General features: G+C 38.9%; 1 pseudogene; it reads left to right on the top strand.

Moving 5' to 3' along the window:
- The first annotated feature begins 8,472 nt into the window (after positions 1-8,472).
- On the top strand, positions 8,473-12,908 carry LOC118847172 (annotated as a pseudogene).
- Positions 12,909-16,219: the final 3,311 nt, after the last annotated feature.

The following is a 16,219-nucleotide window of genomic DNA, read 5'->3' as shown; positions in this document are numbered from 1 at the left end:
ATGTGTATGTATGTATGTGCCTATGCATACCTAGATATACATATGCATAGATACATTAGTGTGTGTGTATACACACACATATATGCATACATAAACACATGCATATATACATGCCTGTGTATGTACACACATACATGTATACACATGTGTGTATGTGTTTATGTATATATACACATACATACATGCATATATATATCTGTGTGTGTATACATATACACACACACACACACATGCATATAAAATCACTGGAAACTGAATGTTTTTAAAAAAATCATCAGAAGCTGTTAGAATCAATATTATGATGTTTGTGATTATTCTATGTGATTATAACTCTTTCTTCCAGGTCTATGATTCTATTAGGGGATGATAGAACTACCAAAAGATTGGTTTTGAATGATCATGAAGAGTTCTGTTCATTTGAAATCTTGTAGTATTTAACAAAAGTAAAGCTTTGATATTATCATAGCTTCTTTGAATTGTAAGGGATCTTAGAATTCACTTTTTTACCTATTGGAAGAGAGTCTTTTCAATAGCTCTAACCTGTTGTCTTTTTGTCTCTGCTTATATACCTCTCATTATTACAAGCCCACTGTCCTTCCTTTTTATACATTAATCATATTCACTCTTCTATTGATAGTATTTGATCATAACATCATGTGATTAATAATTACTAATTAATGAAAACTGATTATTATTAACATTGGTATGTAAAATGCATTTTGATTATGATTCCTATAAAATTATCTTCTCTTTTTACAATGGCTAAGATGTCTTTAACCAAGGATTATTTCAGTTCTCTACTCAAATACTATCTTAATAAAGAAGCAAACATAAAGAAAATTTACTTTTCTGCCTTGTTTATATTCAAATAGTGAGCTATTATTTACATTTAAATGTTAAATAAATAAATTATTTATATTTAAACTGATCTATGATCTCATTGAATTAAAAGCTCCCTCCAGCAATGCATTGACCATTCATCATGTGTAACTCTTCTCCATATGGAAATGGGGTTCGCTCAATGTGCTGGAGGCCTTTTGTTGTTGCTGTTGTTGTTGTTGTTTGCCTTTTTCTTGGGAGAGTATTAGTGAGGATCCTTGACTGTCTGTCATTCTTTATTCCATCCATTCCATTCCATTTAGTCCATCCGGTCATCATCCCCTGCTACCATACATTTTCTTGATGACATATTTCCAGTTGTCTAGACTCACAACCACAGGCTCACAACCAAAATCATGGCTTATCACTTTCACTTCACATATCTAATCAGTTTCCAAACTTTGATCTTTCTAGCTGTATGTTTCTCTAATCTGTGCCTGTCTCTCCATTTACAGAGGAACTATCCTACTTCTGGTCCTTCTCGCTTTTTTTTTGGACTATTGCAATAACTCCCTAAGTACATTAAATCTCTCACTGCTCCAAAACATTGTTTGCAAAGCTAACAAAGTGGTTTTTCTTAAAGTGCAGGTCCATGTCACTCTTCTATTGAATAACTTCCAATGGTTCCCTTCATGGATCAAATATAACCTACTCTCTTTTGTATGCAAAACATTTCACATCCAGGCCCCAACTTACCTTTTCAGGCTTATTACACAATATTCCCTTTCATGTATATGACACTCACCTAAATTTACCTTACTATTCCATCACTCATCTTCATACATACCTTTGCATTAGCTGTCTCTTTTTTCTCCCACCTCATTTTTGCCTCTCAGAATCCTTAGTTTCTTTCAAGGATTGTCTCTAATACAATGTTCTACATGAAAAATTTCCTGAATCTCTTCCCTCTGCCCCACTTACCAGTACTCCCTCCACCAATCACCACTTTTTTTTATTTTGTGTATATCTATAAAGGAGGTCCCACATTTAATAACTTAAAATTGCAACAAGACTTTTGGGGCTCCCATTTTCCATGGCTAGATTTTAAATGCCTAAAAGGCATTACTTCCTCACTTTAGTCTTTAAAAATCAATAACTAGCAGAGTGCCAAAAACCTAGAAGGTGGTTAGTAAATGGTGATTGATTGATTGACTGAGTCCTAATTGGTTATATATTGCAGTCTGCCCAATTTGTGATATTCACCTAATTATTTAGTAACTTTTTTTATTTCATGTTTTGCTGCATTATAACATCACCATTACAATTCTTATATTTTAAGCAAAGAAGATTTCATTTCTATTAAAGAAGCTTTGTAATTTTCTGAGAGCAATCAAGTCTACTGTGAATCATCTCTTCAAGTTTTATTATATATTGTAATAAATCTAATTATGTTATCTTTGTGCTAAACATTTTGAAAAACTAACAGTGACAATGACAATAAAAAACAGTGCTGTTTAGTGAAATAGTCTTGCTGGTTCTCTGATGCCATGAGCATACTTAACTACTCTCTTCTTCAAGTCTAATTTCTGTTCCAATCCTAAGACCAGTTGTGCCCATCCATTGCAAAAGAACTATAAAAGCTTTATGCCACAAGACTTTGGGAGCCAAGATGGCAGAGTAAGCAGTACACTTCTGTAGCTCTCCCATATTCACCTTCAAACAGCCAAAAAATAGCACCCCAGAAAAAAATCCTGGAACAGCAGAGCCAACAGAGAGATGGTACAGGGCAGTCTTTTAACCTGGCAGACTTGGAGTATCAGCCAGAAAGGTCCATCTCATTTGGGCAAAAGGGAGTGCATTCCAGGACAGGAAGTGTCCCAGTAAGCCCCACTTCAGCAAACCAGTGGGAGAACCTGAGCCTTAGTGTGGTGGAGCAGGGAAACACCAACACGAGGACCCCCGCCCCCCACATGCCTTAGCCAGGGAAACCAGCAGGCTCCAGCTCAGAGAACCACCATGTGCTTTAGTGCATTCCTGTGTGGGCAGGTGAACTCCAGTGGCTAGACCTTCACATGCTTCAGTGTAGCACCAGGGAAACACAGAAAAAAAACCCTGGCCTCAGCACACACCAGACACCATCACTAGGACCCCGGTTCAGCACCAGGTAAGCTGCTAGACCCCTACAGAATTCAGCAGTGCCAGCTACCTCCATCCATCTCCTTAACACAGCACCAGACATGAGGGTCTCCTGTGGGCCTCAGGAGAACATCAGCACAGCACCAGGTAAACAGCCGGGGAATGCAGCCACTGGCACAAGAGGCCTGAGACAGAGCCTCTTTAACCCTGGGAGCTGTATTATGAAGGCAGAATTTATGATTTCAAAGAGAATCATACATGTGTCTGCAAGGTTCAGAACCACAGGATATAAGGAATTCTCTAGGTAGAAGGCAGAAGAATTAAAGCATGTATTTAAGCTCCAAAGTAGCAGACCCACAAACCAGCATCCACCATTTTGATATTTTGATCAAAAGCTTCCAGGCCCAAATAAGTCCGCCTCACAAGAGTACCAGGAGGCCACAGAGAAGCATGATGGTTATAAAGAAATCATATACATGCTTCCCCTCTACGGTTAAGAAGATTACCCACTGGCCTCAAGTCCTGCTCAGCACTCCTAGGTCCACACATGGTCAGCTCTGCTACCGGCAGCTCCTGCTTTGTCTGTAGCTGTCTCTGGCTCCAGCGGAAAAGGATCTTCAAGCCATCTTCTCTCCTCTATAGAGTTCTGACATCATCAAGCATGGACGAATGACCAGATCCCAGGCTCTGGTGATTGGTTCTTGAGTTGGCCCCATCCCCTTAAGACCCTGGGAGGTTCACATCCACATAGATTAGGTTAACACCAATAGGGCATGGCTCTGGAGTTAACACCTCCCCTTAGCCAGCCCCATGAATCGTCACAAAGAGGTAGACTTAAACCCACATGGTCTAAAAGCCTCTGCTGTCCCAGACATGTAAACTAGCCCCTCCCTAGAGTTAGCCCTACCTTGGGCCCCACCTTAGTTGCCGATCCATACCCACTAAGGTTTTACACCTAATAGGTCTCTGGGCCTGGGGCCCAGCACCTAGTAAGGCTTAATGAGATAAACTGAGTTACTCAAAGAAAACAAAGGCCATTTTGCTTACCAACACAGGAGCAGAGCTCAAATTTAACAGAAAAGGAAAAAGCCAAAAAAAAAAAAACTGATAAGCAAAAAAAAAAAACCCACAAAAAGGCAATCTGACCATAGAAAGTTATGATGGTAACTAGGAAGACCAAACACAAACCCAGAAGAGGACAACAAAGTCAAAACACCTATGGGCAAAACCCCAAAGAAAAATGGGAAGTGGTCTCAAGCCCATGAAGAGCTCAAAAAGGAGCTTAAAAATCATATAAGAGAAGTAGAAAAAATGAGAAAAGAAATGAGAATGATAGAACAGAATTCTGAACAAAAAGAGTCAACAGCTTAGAAAAGTACTTACAAAATACAATTGGCCAAATTGAAGGAGAAAACAATATACCACGGAAGAAAATGGCTCCTTAAATAGTACAGTTGACCAAGGAAAAGAAAGCAACACCTTACAGTTAGAATTGGGCAATTGGAAGCTAATGACTCTAGAGAGACATCAGAGTCAATCAAATTCAAAAGAATGAAAGAAATGGAAGAAAATGTGAAATACCTCATGGGAAAACAACTGCCCTGGAACAATAGATCCAGGAGAGACAATATCAGAATAATTGGAGTACCTGAAAGCCATAACAAAAGGAAGAACTGAACAACATCTTTCAAGTAATTATCAACGGGAAACTACCTTGATGTCTTGGAACCATAGGGCAAAGTAGACATTGAAAGAATCCACCTTAGAAAGAGATCATAAAATGAAAACCCCAAAGAACAATATAGTCACATTCAGAACTATCAGGTCAAAGAGAAGAAAATACTACAAATGGCAATGAAAGAAAAATTCAAATATTGAGGGGTCACAATCAGGATCACACAGAATTGACAGCTTGCAACATAAAGGATCTGAGGTCATGGCATGTGATATTCTGGAAAGCAAAGAGCTAGGACTACAACCAAGAATCACTTACCTGGCAAAATTAAGTGTAATACATTAAGGGAAAAACTAGGCATTCACAAAACATAAAAGTATTTCAAGCCTTTATAAAGGGAAGACCAGAACTAAGCCAAAAATTCTATCTACTATCAAATATCCTCTTATGGACTGGTATCTTGAATTTTAAGTATTTACTGCCTTCCCGTTTGGAATTCCCCCAACAGCTCAATTCATCTAACTCTAATCCCAGCTTTATTTCCTACTTATATACACATACTGGAAAGAGAACTCAATATGAGACTTCAAGTTCTCTTTTCAGATTCATAACCGTAGATCCTCATCCTTAGAAAAAATGACTATCTTACATTAATCTACTTATACATGTACAGACACATATGTACGTAAATATAAATGTGTATATATGTACATTAATGTGTGTAGATATACACATATATTCCCATGTGTGCATGTATGTATCTGTGCATATATGTGTACGTATATACACGTAAGTGTATTTATTGTGTCTGTATGTATCTGTATTTATGTGTATTGATACATACACATACATACACATGCACATACATATATATATATATATATATATATATATATATGTGTGTGTGTGTGTGTGTATGTGGTTATACTGTACAAATCCAAATGCACTGCTAGACACCAGAGCCCCACTAGACTATCCCAAAGCAAGCAAGATTCAGTTGTTAGAATTGATTAATGAAATAAAGTGGAAGTATGAGGGAAATGGGTCATAGGAGCATTGTTTTAGAGCTGCAAAATGACCTTAGAAGTCATCTTGCCTAATGTCCTCATTTTAGAGATTAGGAAGTAGAGGCCACAGAAAGATTAAGGACCTTGTTCTAAGTTATACAGCACCAATCGCCAGTATTTGGAATTTGAACCTTAATCTTCTGAGTCCAAAAAAGCTCTCTTATATTTCACCACAGCATCTTACAAAGGGTAGTCACCAAGAGACTGTGATCGTAAGAGAGTCACAGAGAGATGGTCAAGGGAATAGAGAGGAATATAAGGAGACTAATCAGGTGGCTGACAGAGAAACAGAAGGATCATAAACGAAATTGAAAATCACTAGGGAGATCCTTTACGTTTGCAAATATTCCTGAACACAGCAGCAAGAATTAGCTTTTTAAGTGTAATTTTGTTTATGTCACCCCTACACAGATCCCAGCAGTACATCCTAATTATGTCTTAATTCAAAATAAACTCCTGAACTTGGGCTTTTGTCTTCTCAGCCAGCCAGCTCTCCTTTTCATTGCTGTCTTCTTCTCCCGTTGTACCCATGATCTCTTTTTTAGTTTTTCATGTGTCCAGGATGCCATCAATCATTCCAGGAAAGCCTTCTTACCCTTAAAAACAAAGAAAGACAAAAAACAAGACAAAAGGATATGAATGAATGCCTTCACATTTTTACAAAATAATTCAAGAGTTTGCTTAAGTTTAAGTTTTAGAGAAATGCTTTCTTTTAGCATAATTTTTGCAAATAATACTTTTTCAACTTTTAAAGATATATTACCCAAGAAAAACAAATAATACATTTTGGAAAATGTATAGGACACTAGTCTTTTGATTTTTTATAGAAAATGATTTTCCAAGTTAATGATTTCATTAAATTCATTAGGATATTCTTCATTATAACCAATTCCAATGTCTTTACCTTTTTATTTTTTCTTTGATGGAATGGTATTTTAATAGTGCCTTCTGATTGTATGAATGTCTTTATAATTACATATTCCCTGGATAAGGGATATCTTAAGATTCAAATGTATAGCTGCCAAATAAGGTACAATTTTCTGTTTATTATTGAGGGGAAAAAGGTCCTTTTCACTGGAATAATAACTTGTTTCAGACTCTCTTATACTTGAAAAAAAAAGAAGCGTGAATAAAATGAACCAGTTGAGGACCATTTTTTTAGCAAATGCAGCAAAACTGATTCTTAGCATTTGAATCCATTTATGGTAATTATAAATTGAGCTAATCAAACAACATGAAAAATAGCAGGTTCTTTTTTTTAACCTCTCCTCCACCCCTCACCCCCTCCACTCATGTATGTCCTTGGAGTCATGACCTTATGCCACTGAAAGGAGCTTTGAGCAGAGTCAGTGACTTATCCTGGCAGGACTCCACTGTGAGGAATCATAAGCAGCAGGAACAGCCATAGATGCCATAGCCTCTAATGCAAATCAATGCAAAAAGGCTATACAGAAGAACCCAATAAACAGCCTGGGTCAGTGGCAGAAAACCTGCCAATTCAAAATAATAAGAGTTAATTTGGCTCTGACGTATCTACCTCTGACATCTTTTCATCCAACAATTCCAGAGATTCTTCTTCAAAGTAACAGATTTTACACCCCTACTCAGAGAGATGCAAAATATGCTTATAGGTTTTTTGTAATGCTAATAATTGAAAACGTGTTTTTTCTTTGTGAATTGTAGGTTGGCTACTAGTTTTTCCAGGGGAGGAAAAACAAATAGGAAGAAAAAAAAAGCACCTTTCCAGCATTTACATTTGTTTGTCACTGTGGATGTGGAGAGTCCAAAGATTATACAGGTAGGAATGAATAAGGAATACCAATATTTTTCTTCAATGAAGTGACTTCTAGACTTTATGACCTATTTTATTGGGGACAGCTAAAGAATGTACAATGAGTATTTAGAAAAATAATGTCCTCTGGGTTATCCAATTATTCCCAATGGCATTTATAACAAATTTTACAACATGTAACTCGATTTTATTCAAGAATGTTTCTTAATTTTGTCAAACATAATGACTCTCTTTTAACAACTTGATTTGCACTTCTGGGAATGAGTAATTATACTAAGTAGTCAATAGGTTACTAAAGGACTGAGTCATTGCTTTTACAGGCAATGGTAACTATCCACATTATCGGGGATGAGGTGTTCCACATAAGCCAATTTTCTAAGAGATAATTTTCCAGAACACAAATACCAGAGGACAGAATAAGATAGGAGTTTTAGCATCTAGTCAGTAAGGAAGCAGGAGATTTATGGGAGCTGAAAGAGCAGGGCAAAGTAGATTGTCTAAAACCTAGGGAACTCCTCTGAGTTGAAGGAGTAATGTATGCAAGCAGAGGAACACAGGTGCTACACGATAGTAAAAAATGAAGAGCATAATAATTTACACATGTTTTTTTTCTTTCCTGCCTCAGGCTCAGTGTTTTCATATGGTCCTTTGGAGTCAGGAACCAATCCCAGCATGGCTAACATGGGCTGAGCAGGTAATTGGGAACACCTGGCTGAGGTGGCAGGCATGTGGATAGGAGCAAGCCATTGCTTCTGGCAAACAAACCTTGACACCTTGCAGTTGGGAAAAATGTAAGTTCAGGACAAACAACAAAAGGGACTGTGAGAATTTAATGGATGGCAGATAAAGAACTAGTTATTATAGGAATCTAGGGACCTTCTGACAACTTCACTAGATTTTTGAATTTGACCTCATAGAGGTTGAGTCAACACGTCAGTCAAAGCAGAATGTATGTGTTGACACAGCCTCAAGTTTCCGAACAAATGGATTCTCTTGACACAGAAAATGTGAGGCAAGTAAAAAGTTAGCAGAATACACACACGTACACATATGCATATATACACATGTACATATATATAGGTGTACATACATATACATACATATATAATATAGATATATACCTCTATCTATCTATCTACCTATCCTATACTATCATCTGTACTCTCGTCCTTTAAAATCTTGGTTTGGACTTCTTGGGGATGAGTAATTGTACCAAGTAGTCAATAGGTTGCTAAAGGACTGAAAACATTGCTTTTACATGCAATATTAACTATTTGTACCTATATAGTGTAGATGTACATATATATATACACGCACAACACACTTACCTATATACATATACACATACACACATATATAGACATATACATACTATATAAATACACATATGCATATACTATATGCGCATATTATATACATATATGTATGTATCTATGCTGTTTGTGTGTGTATATATGTGTGTGTATATGTATATATACACACACACATACACACACACATATATATTATATATATATATGCACACATAGATACAGAGAGAGAGAAAGACACAGAGAGACAGAGAGAAAGCGAGTGTAAATGTGTGTGTGTGATTCCATTGGTATAGAAATCTGCTCCCAGTGAGAAACCAGCACTAGCAATGATGATTTGTACCTTCTCTTCAATTTATTCTGTGAAATTAGGGCTCTTAACCTGAAGGTCATTAACTATTATATGTATATATTTATTGTCTCCATATATCTTATATATAGAAATACACATACATACATGCAAACACACACACACACACACACACACACACACACACACACACATATATATAGTCCTATGTATTCAAACACTTTTTAAAGAAAGGGTCCATAAACTTAACCAGGCCACCAAAGGGGTCAATGATCCCCAAAAAGTAAGAACTCCTGTTTAAGAGTTGCCCTGGATACTAAGAAGTTAAATGACTTGTTTAAGGACACACAAAGCAAGGCCAGACTTAAACCTAGGTTTCTCTGACTCTGGCCCTATCTTTATCAAATATGCCATGGATATAGGTAACAGAATCAAAGAATTGAGAGCTTTGCATCCATGAAAAGAATACCACTAGAACGTCCCTGATAAGGTGTGTTACATCGCCTAATTTTCATTAAGATGCCCTGTTGTGTTTTTTAAACATATTGCCATGGGAGACTGAGTTAATTTCTTCCTGGTTTAGAATTCATATTATCACTATTGCACTTAATTAGTGAAAACTACCACTTCCCTTCTAAGGACTAAAAGTGCATTATGGAATAAGGATATAATCAAACAGATGCCTGACCAACACTATTTGGATTTGAATCGAACTCAGAAAACCTTGAGCTTCATTCATTTCTTACATTCATAGGTATGTCACCAATATTCATATGTTAAAAACAAATGTCCGAAAATGCACATATTGAAAGAAGCATATACCATCAATTTTTCATCATCACTATTATTATTTTTATTATTTTCTTCCCTAGAAACTTTTGTGGCAAGAAGTTAAAAAATGATTAGTCAGGACAATTTGTATCTGAGAAAAAGTAATTTTTAGCAAATTATATTGAAGTTAAGAGAAACTTTTAATTTTATTATTAAATCCATGATGCATAAAACATTAAGTACGTAGATTTAACCTTCCATACTGAATTCTTCATAAAGGCAGAGATAAATATAGGATTTTGTAACTATCTTGTGAATTTAAGCTGGAAAATAATTGGAGGCAGCTAAATGGCATAATTTTTTGATTCTGGACTTGACATTGTGAAGATATGAGTTCACATCACCTGGGCTTTTTGGTTCAGCCTCAGTTTCCTCAGTGGTATAGTAAAAATAATAATACCATGACCTTCTCAGAGCTGTTGCGAGGAGGAAAAACGATAATATTTTTAAAGCACTTTGAAAACCTTAAATGATAAATGCTAATTGTAGCTATTATTTTATTAATGATAATTTTGTGCTAGGTAATCAAGGCCCTGCCCTCACTTTTTATTTTTATAGGTATTCTCCCTTATTTTGCTGGAATTATTTGGATCAGTGGTTCCATACTTTGGACTTTGGAAATATTGTGATGAGCTGGAATTACTGCAAAGGATCTACAAGGCCATATTGTAGTTAGCAATGACAGTTTCTCAATTAATGGATGACTATTAGTATAGCTTCTGTTATGAGGCAGTCCATAAGGGTTTGTTTAATGTTAAAAGTGGAGATCTTCATACTAGAAAAGTTTAGGAATCACTGATTTAGATGATATTCCTTTACTTATATATGCCATTGGCTAATGATATCACTTAAAGTAGTATCATTAGGCTTTCCCTAAAGAGTTTTACCTCTTTTCCGGTGTTTTAAAAAGTGCTCAGTTAGGAGTCCTGAACTTACTCAGTAGAATTCAATCCAAAATGTAATTAAAAACACAAAACAAATTTTGGCAGGTGTACCTTGCCAACAATATTTGGATTTTAATCAAACTCAGAACACCATGAGGTTCATTCATTCCTGATGTTCCTTTACATTGCACCAAAATTCATGGTAAATAAAACAGGAAAACTATGTATCATTGAGGATTGCATAGACCTTCAAACTTTACCTTATTCCCTTCCCTACGTATGAATCTGAGTGTCTATATGCTTTCTGTATGAAGTGAATGAGACATTTTGAAAGATTCAAGATTTGTATCATAGATTTGCAGCACATTTATGAATTGCTTTGAAAACTGTGTTCATAAATATATGATCTTTAACATTCTAGCATTAATGGGAGCAAAGTTAGAAACATGCTTCCATATGCATGCTTTTATAGCATATTTCTTATCCTCCCACAGGTGACCAGATGTTCTGTTATTTCAATACCAGAATGTGTCTAAGCAGACCTTATTTTGTTTGCTAAGGAAAATGCTTTGGATAAAGTTATCTAAGGTACTTGTTCATTTCCCAACTGAGTGACAAACCAAGTTTGTGTTTCTCAGAGGGATTTAATATCACTCTATTCCACAACTGCCAATGAATGTGAAAGTCAATACAAATAATGGCATTAATGTATCAGGACTGAGTCTGGTAAAATAGTTATGTCTCACTCACTATATTATTGTAGTTTTTCAGAAACAAATATATTCTTATATTTTAATTTATTAATTTGAAAAGGGAAAGAACAAAAAATTGAATGAAATTTTAATGTTGTAAGGTACACTTGGAGAGAAAGCCTACTAAAGAATTTCAGTAGTACTAAAAACATGCTCCAAACAAGATTGAGGGCTATTGGTTCCAAGTGACCAGAGAAACTACTTTCACCATACTCTGGATGATGGGGAACACCTGAAAAATACCAGGGCTTATGAAGTGAATAGCTACTAAGAGCAAATGCTGGCCCAGTATTTATAAGCTTCAAGTAGGGTTCCATTGATGTCTACAAGAAGGACTCTAGATACCAGATTCAGGACCAACGCCCTATTGTAGAGTCTACGTTGGCTTTATTGAGTTAACAAGACTCTTACGGGTCCTGGGGAGAATTTGAAGGTTTGTGGCTGTGGTGAACAAGTCATTGAATGCCAAGTTTGAGCACCTGATGGAGTGTGTGGAGCAGTTGCTGAAGGAGCAGCTCTGGCTTCCAAATTTTGAGAAGGATAAGTTGTCTTATCCATCATTGGATGTTCTCACTTTTGCTGGCTCTGAGATCCCTGCTGTCATCAACATTCCCAACTATTCTGTGGCAGAATGACAGCTTCACTGCCTATTGTAGCCAACAGGAAAAGCTTGCCTTCCTGGAAGAAGGACTTTTATATTCTCTAGAAATGACTCTCCTTTGAAGTTCAGATAGACCATGGCAGCAGGAGGCTTCTGATACAGGGTGAAAAAGGGGTATTCAACTTTGACCAAAACACTATGACCAACCCAGAGTCAGGGGAGCAATCAGAAGCTGGTACCAAAGTGGAGAGACCCAAGACAGCAAATTTAGCACCATTGCATACATCTATGAGGAGTGTCAGGCAGAGTGTGGGGTTGTACCTTTGTTCTCAGTGCCCAAGTCATGAAGTCTTTGGGGCTGGGCTGCCCAGAGATGGACGATATGCTGTATATGAAGTGGCTAAACATGATTTTTCCAGTCCTGCTGCAGACTGGGAGGAAATTAGTTACAGTAGTTTGCACCACTGGCTCTGATGGGCTTTTGGTTCTGATACTTTGGGTTCCCTTGAATCAGCAAAAGATCACTTTGGTTGGCAAGTCCACTCTGGCGCAATTCCTGGGGGCAACTCCAGGTGCTGAAATTAACAGGGATGTGGTGGCAGGGCCAATGTTGTGCCAGGGTACTCTGATGTCCCTGAAAATTTTCCCACTCTCAGGGGACACAGTGCTGCTGTTGAAGAAGGCTCACAAGCATCCAGCTCAACACCTGCTGAGAAAATTCAGAAGTATAACTCCTTAGGTTATGAGGCCTTTACCACCAAATTTATTGTTCATTCTCTGAATACTTCTCTGAAAATGAGTTCTTGCTAGGGAAGGTTCTTACTGGGCTGACCAAGGCTGATGCTCACTCCTGAGGGCTCTCAAAGAAGTCTCACCCCCTTTCCCTTAAAGCAGCCCTACATAACCTGTGGCTTGTAGGCTAATTGTGGCATGCTAAAGGATTTCCTCTACATACAAAGAATGTTTTCATCTACATTCTTTGAGAGCTGCCTGAAATTCTTTCACATGCAGCAAGTGGCACACTGAGGTTGTGCAGGCCTGCCTTAAGGCCCGAAGAAGATGCCGAAGCAGCCTTGCCCATACTATACTTCTCCTGACATCAGCCCCTCCCCCTTTTAGGTTTTGAAAGGGAATGAGCTAAGGTAGACATGGATTGGGCCTATTGCCCTGGATGTCTTGTTTGTGCTGCATAGTAGGAGTGGGAAGTGGCAGGAATTTGGGGAGCCCTCAACAAAGAGATAACAACAACCTATCTCCCTCCATCTCCACACGAGGACCAGGCAGAATGGCTCAGAGTGGAGAACAGGGCCCAACAGATACCTAACACTCAATAGCTGTGGGAGCCTGGACCAAATTATTTCTCTTTGAGCCAGTTTCCTTTGCTTTACCAGAGAAGATACTGTCCTCTCTGCCTATCTCACACAGGGTTGTTGCCAAGAACAGATTTGTAACCCTTAAAGAGTTATGGGCTAAGGGGGAAAAAAGAAACAATCTATAACTTTATTTCAAAGTTGATTTGTGTATATACACTTTTGAGTAAAACCTAAAAAATAAAGATTGTTGTGTCAGGTAAGAAAATTCAAAAGGGTGAAAAGGGGAAGAAGGAGGAAGGATATGACTTAGAAAATGGAAGGACAAAAAAGGGGATAGAGAAGGAAGGAAAGAGAGCAAAAGTGATAAAGAGATGGAAGAATGGGAAAGTATTGTGCTTTTCCATTTTGAAATAGGAACCAAGAATGTCAACAAAGGTTCAACCAGAGTTTTAAGAGTATCAACTAGTGGAATGGTGATTTTAGTTGACTCCTTGCTTTTCTAAATCTACTTCTGACTTATAAAAGTATAAGGATTTACCAAATAGAAAAATGGAATCACTGGTAAGTAGTGGCTATCCAACCATAGAATTCAAGATAGATGGGGGCGGAGCCAAGATGGCAGCTGGAAAGCAGGGACTTGCCTAGGGCTCTCCCCCAGGACCCTCCAAACACCAATAAAAAATGGCTCTGAACAAATTCTAGAATGACAGAACCCACGAAATAGCAGAGGGAAGCAGGGCTCCAGCCCAGGACAGCCTGGATGGTCCTATCGCACACGGAGCTGGGAGCAGAGCAGAGCCCAGACCAACCAGACCAGGAGCCGGGTGGAACAGGCCCTAGCACCCTGAATCAGTGAGCTGTGGCAGTAACCAGACTTTTCAACCCACCAACACCAAAGACAACAGACAAGGTTAGTGGGAAAAGCTACGGGGATAGAGTGAAAGGAGTTCCTGGTTTGGCCACTGACCCAGGGGCAGTGGAGGTGGTGCAGCTACAGAACTACAGCTGCAGTTGCTTCTGACCCCAGGCCAACCTGGTGGGAGGAATTAAGTGGCAGATCAGAGCAGGAGTGCAGAGCCTGCTTAAGATCTAAGTCAGGTCTGGGTTGGTGGTTCTTGGGGGAGGAGAAGCACTGGTGTGGCAGAACTGGCTGTATAGAAATAGCTCTGAAAACAATAGCGCATCCCCTGAAGCTTGGAACAAAGTATTCTCTAATCTACAAGCAGACATACCCCGCCGAAAAACTCGAGGGTTAAGTAGTTGGCTGGGAACATGGCCAGGGAGTGAAAATGGACTCAGATTCAGACTCAGACTTTGGAATCTTTCTTGGTGACTGTAGCCAGAATGGCCTTTGTTTTCTTTGAATGACTCAGCTTACCTCATTGAGCCTCTGGACACTGTGGCTTGCTCTTCCGGGGCAGGAAGCCCAAAGAGCATTCCAGGCAGCAGACAACTTCCTGTGTGATGAGTCATGGGGCTGGCTGAGGGGAGGTGTTAACGGCTACGCTAGGGGGAGGGGCCAAGTCAAGAACCAATCGGCCCTGGTCGTTCAGGCGGTGCTTGATGATGTCAAAAACTCTATAAGAGGGGAGAGGACAGCTTGAAGATTCTCTTTTCCTTTTCCGGTTGGAGCCAGAGACAGTTACAGCGACAGTTACAGCGACAGTTACAGCGACAGTTACAGCGACAGTTACAGCCACAGCCACAGCTGAAGCAGGAGCTGCCAGTAGCAGAGCTGACCTACGGGAGAAAGCTGAACAAAGACTTCAGGCCAGTGGGTAATCTTATTACCATAGAGGGGGAAACATGATTTTGCTTTACGCAATCATGCTTCTCTGTAGCCTCCTGGTTACTCTTTCAAGGCGTACTTATTGGGCCTGGAAGCTTTTGATCAATATATCAAAATGGGGTTGCTGGTTCATGGGTTGGTTACTGTGGAGCCTAAATAAATGTTTTGATTCTTCTGCCTTCTACTTTGAGAGTTTCTTATATCCGGCGGTTCCGAACGTTTCAGACATGTTTATGATCCTCTTTGAGATTATAAACTCTGCCCTCCTAATACATTTGGCGACGAGGATGGGATCGCTAGGTATAAGATCTCTATTTAGAAGCAGAACAATTCCAGAGGAAGAGATGAATATCCCAGGATGGGAGGATCCATTTTATTCCTCCCTAGCAAAAGAATTGGCTAAAAAGCTGGACCCTGTGAAAACTGGGAACCAAGGCTACGGAGAGGAGATCCTAGGGATTTGGAAAAGTGTTTACAGAAGTTGGGATTCAGTCAGGGGCATCACTATCTAGGCAAAGCTGGATAGTGTTATCAGCCTACCGGCTAGTATACGAAAGATTGAGATTAAGTGAAAGACATGGGGGCACTCCTACCCCACAGGAAGAAGGGGAATCTCAGATAGCAGGAGACCAAACTGACTCAAATGAGAACTTTTCTATTAATGTGGCTAAGAGCAACAGGAGACCAAAAAAGCCCAGAGTGCATTTCAACCCAGCCCAGAAAGAGCCTGACTGCCTGCTTCGTCCTAGCCATGGTGGCAGAGGAAGTGAGTGGGGAGAGAATGAGACAATGTTAGGGGCTGAGGCACAAAACACTACTGGGGTTCAGGATGTGCCTCACACAGAGAATAGGAGATGGTTAAATGATCAGACAAGGGCCCGACCCATACAAAGGAGGAAGACAGAAACCCGAGGTGAAGATTCAGTTACAAGGGAAATTC

The sequence above is a fragment of the Trichosurus vulpecula genome, chromosome 4 (genome assembly GCF_011100635.1).
Source record: "Trichosurus vulpecula isolate mTriVul1 chromosome 4, mTriVul1.pri, whole genome shotgun sequence".
Classification (NCBI taxonomy): Eukaryota; Metazoa; Chordata; class Mammalia; order Diprotodontia; family Phalangeridae; genus Trichosurus; species Trichosurus vulpecula.
The sequence above is the reverse complement of the archived record's forward strand: the minus strand, read 5'-3'. Positions and strand labels throughout refer to the sequence as shown.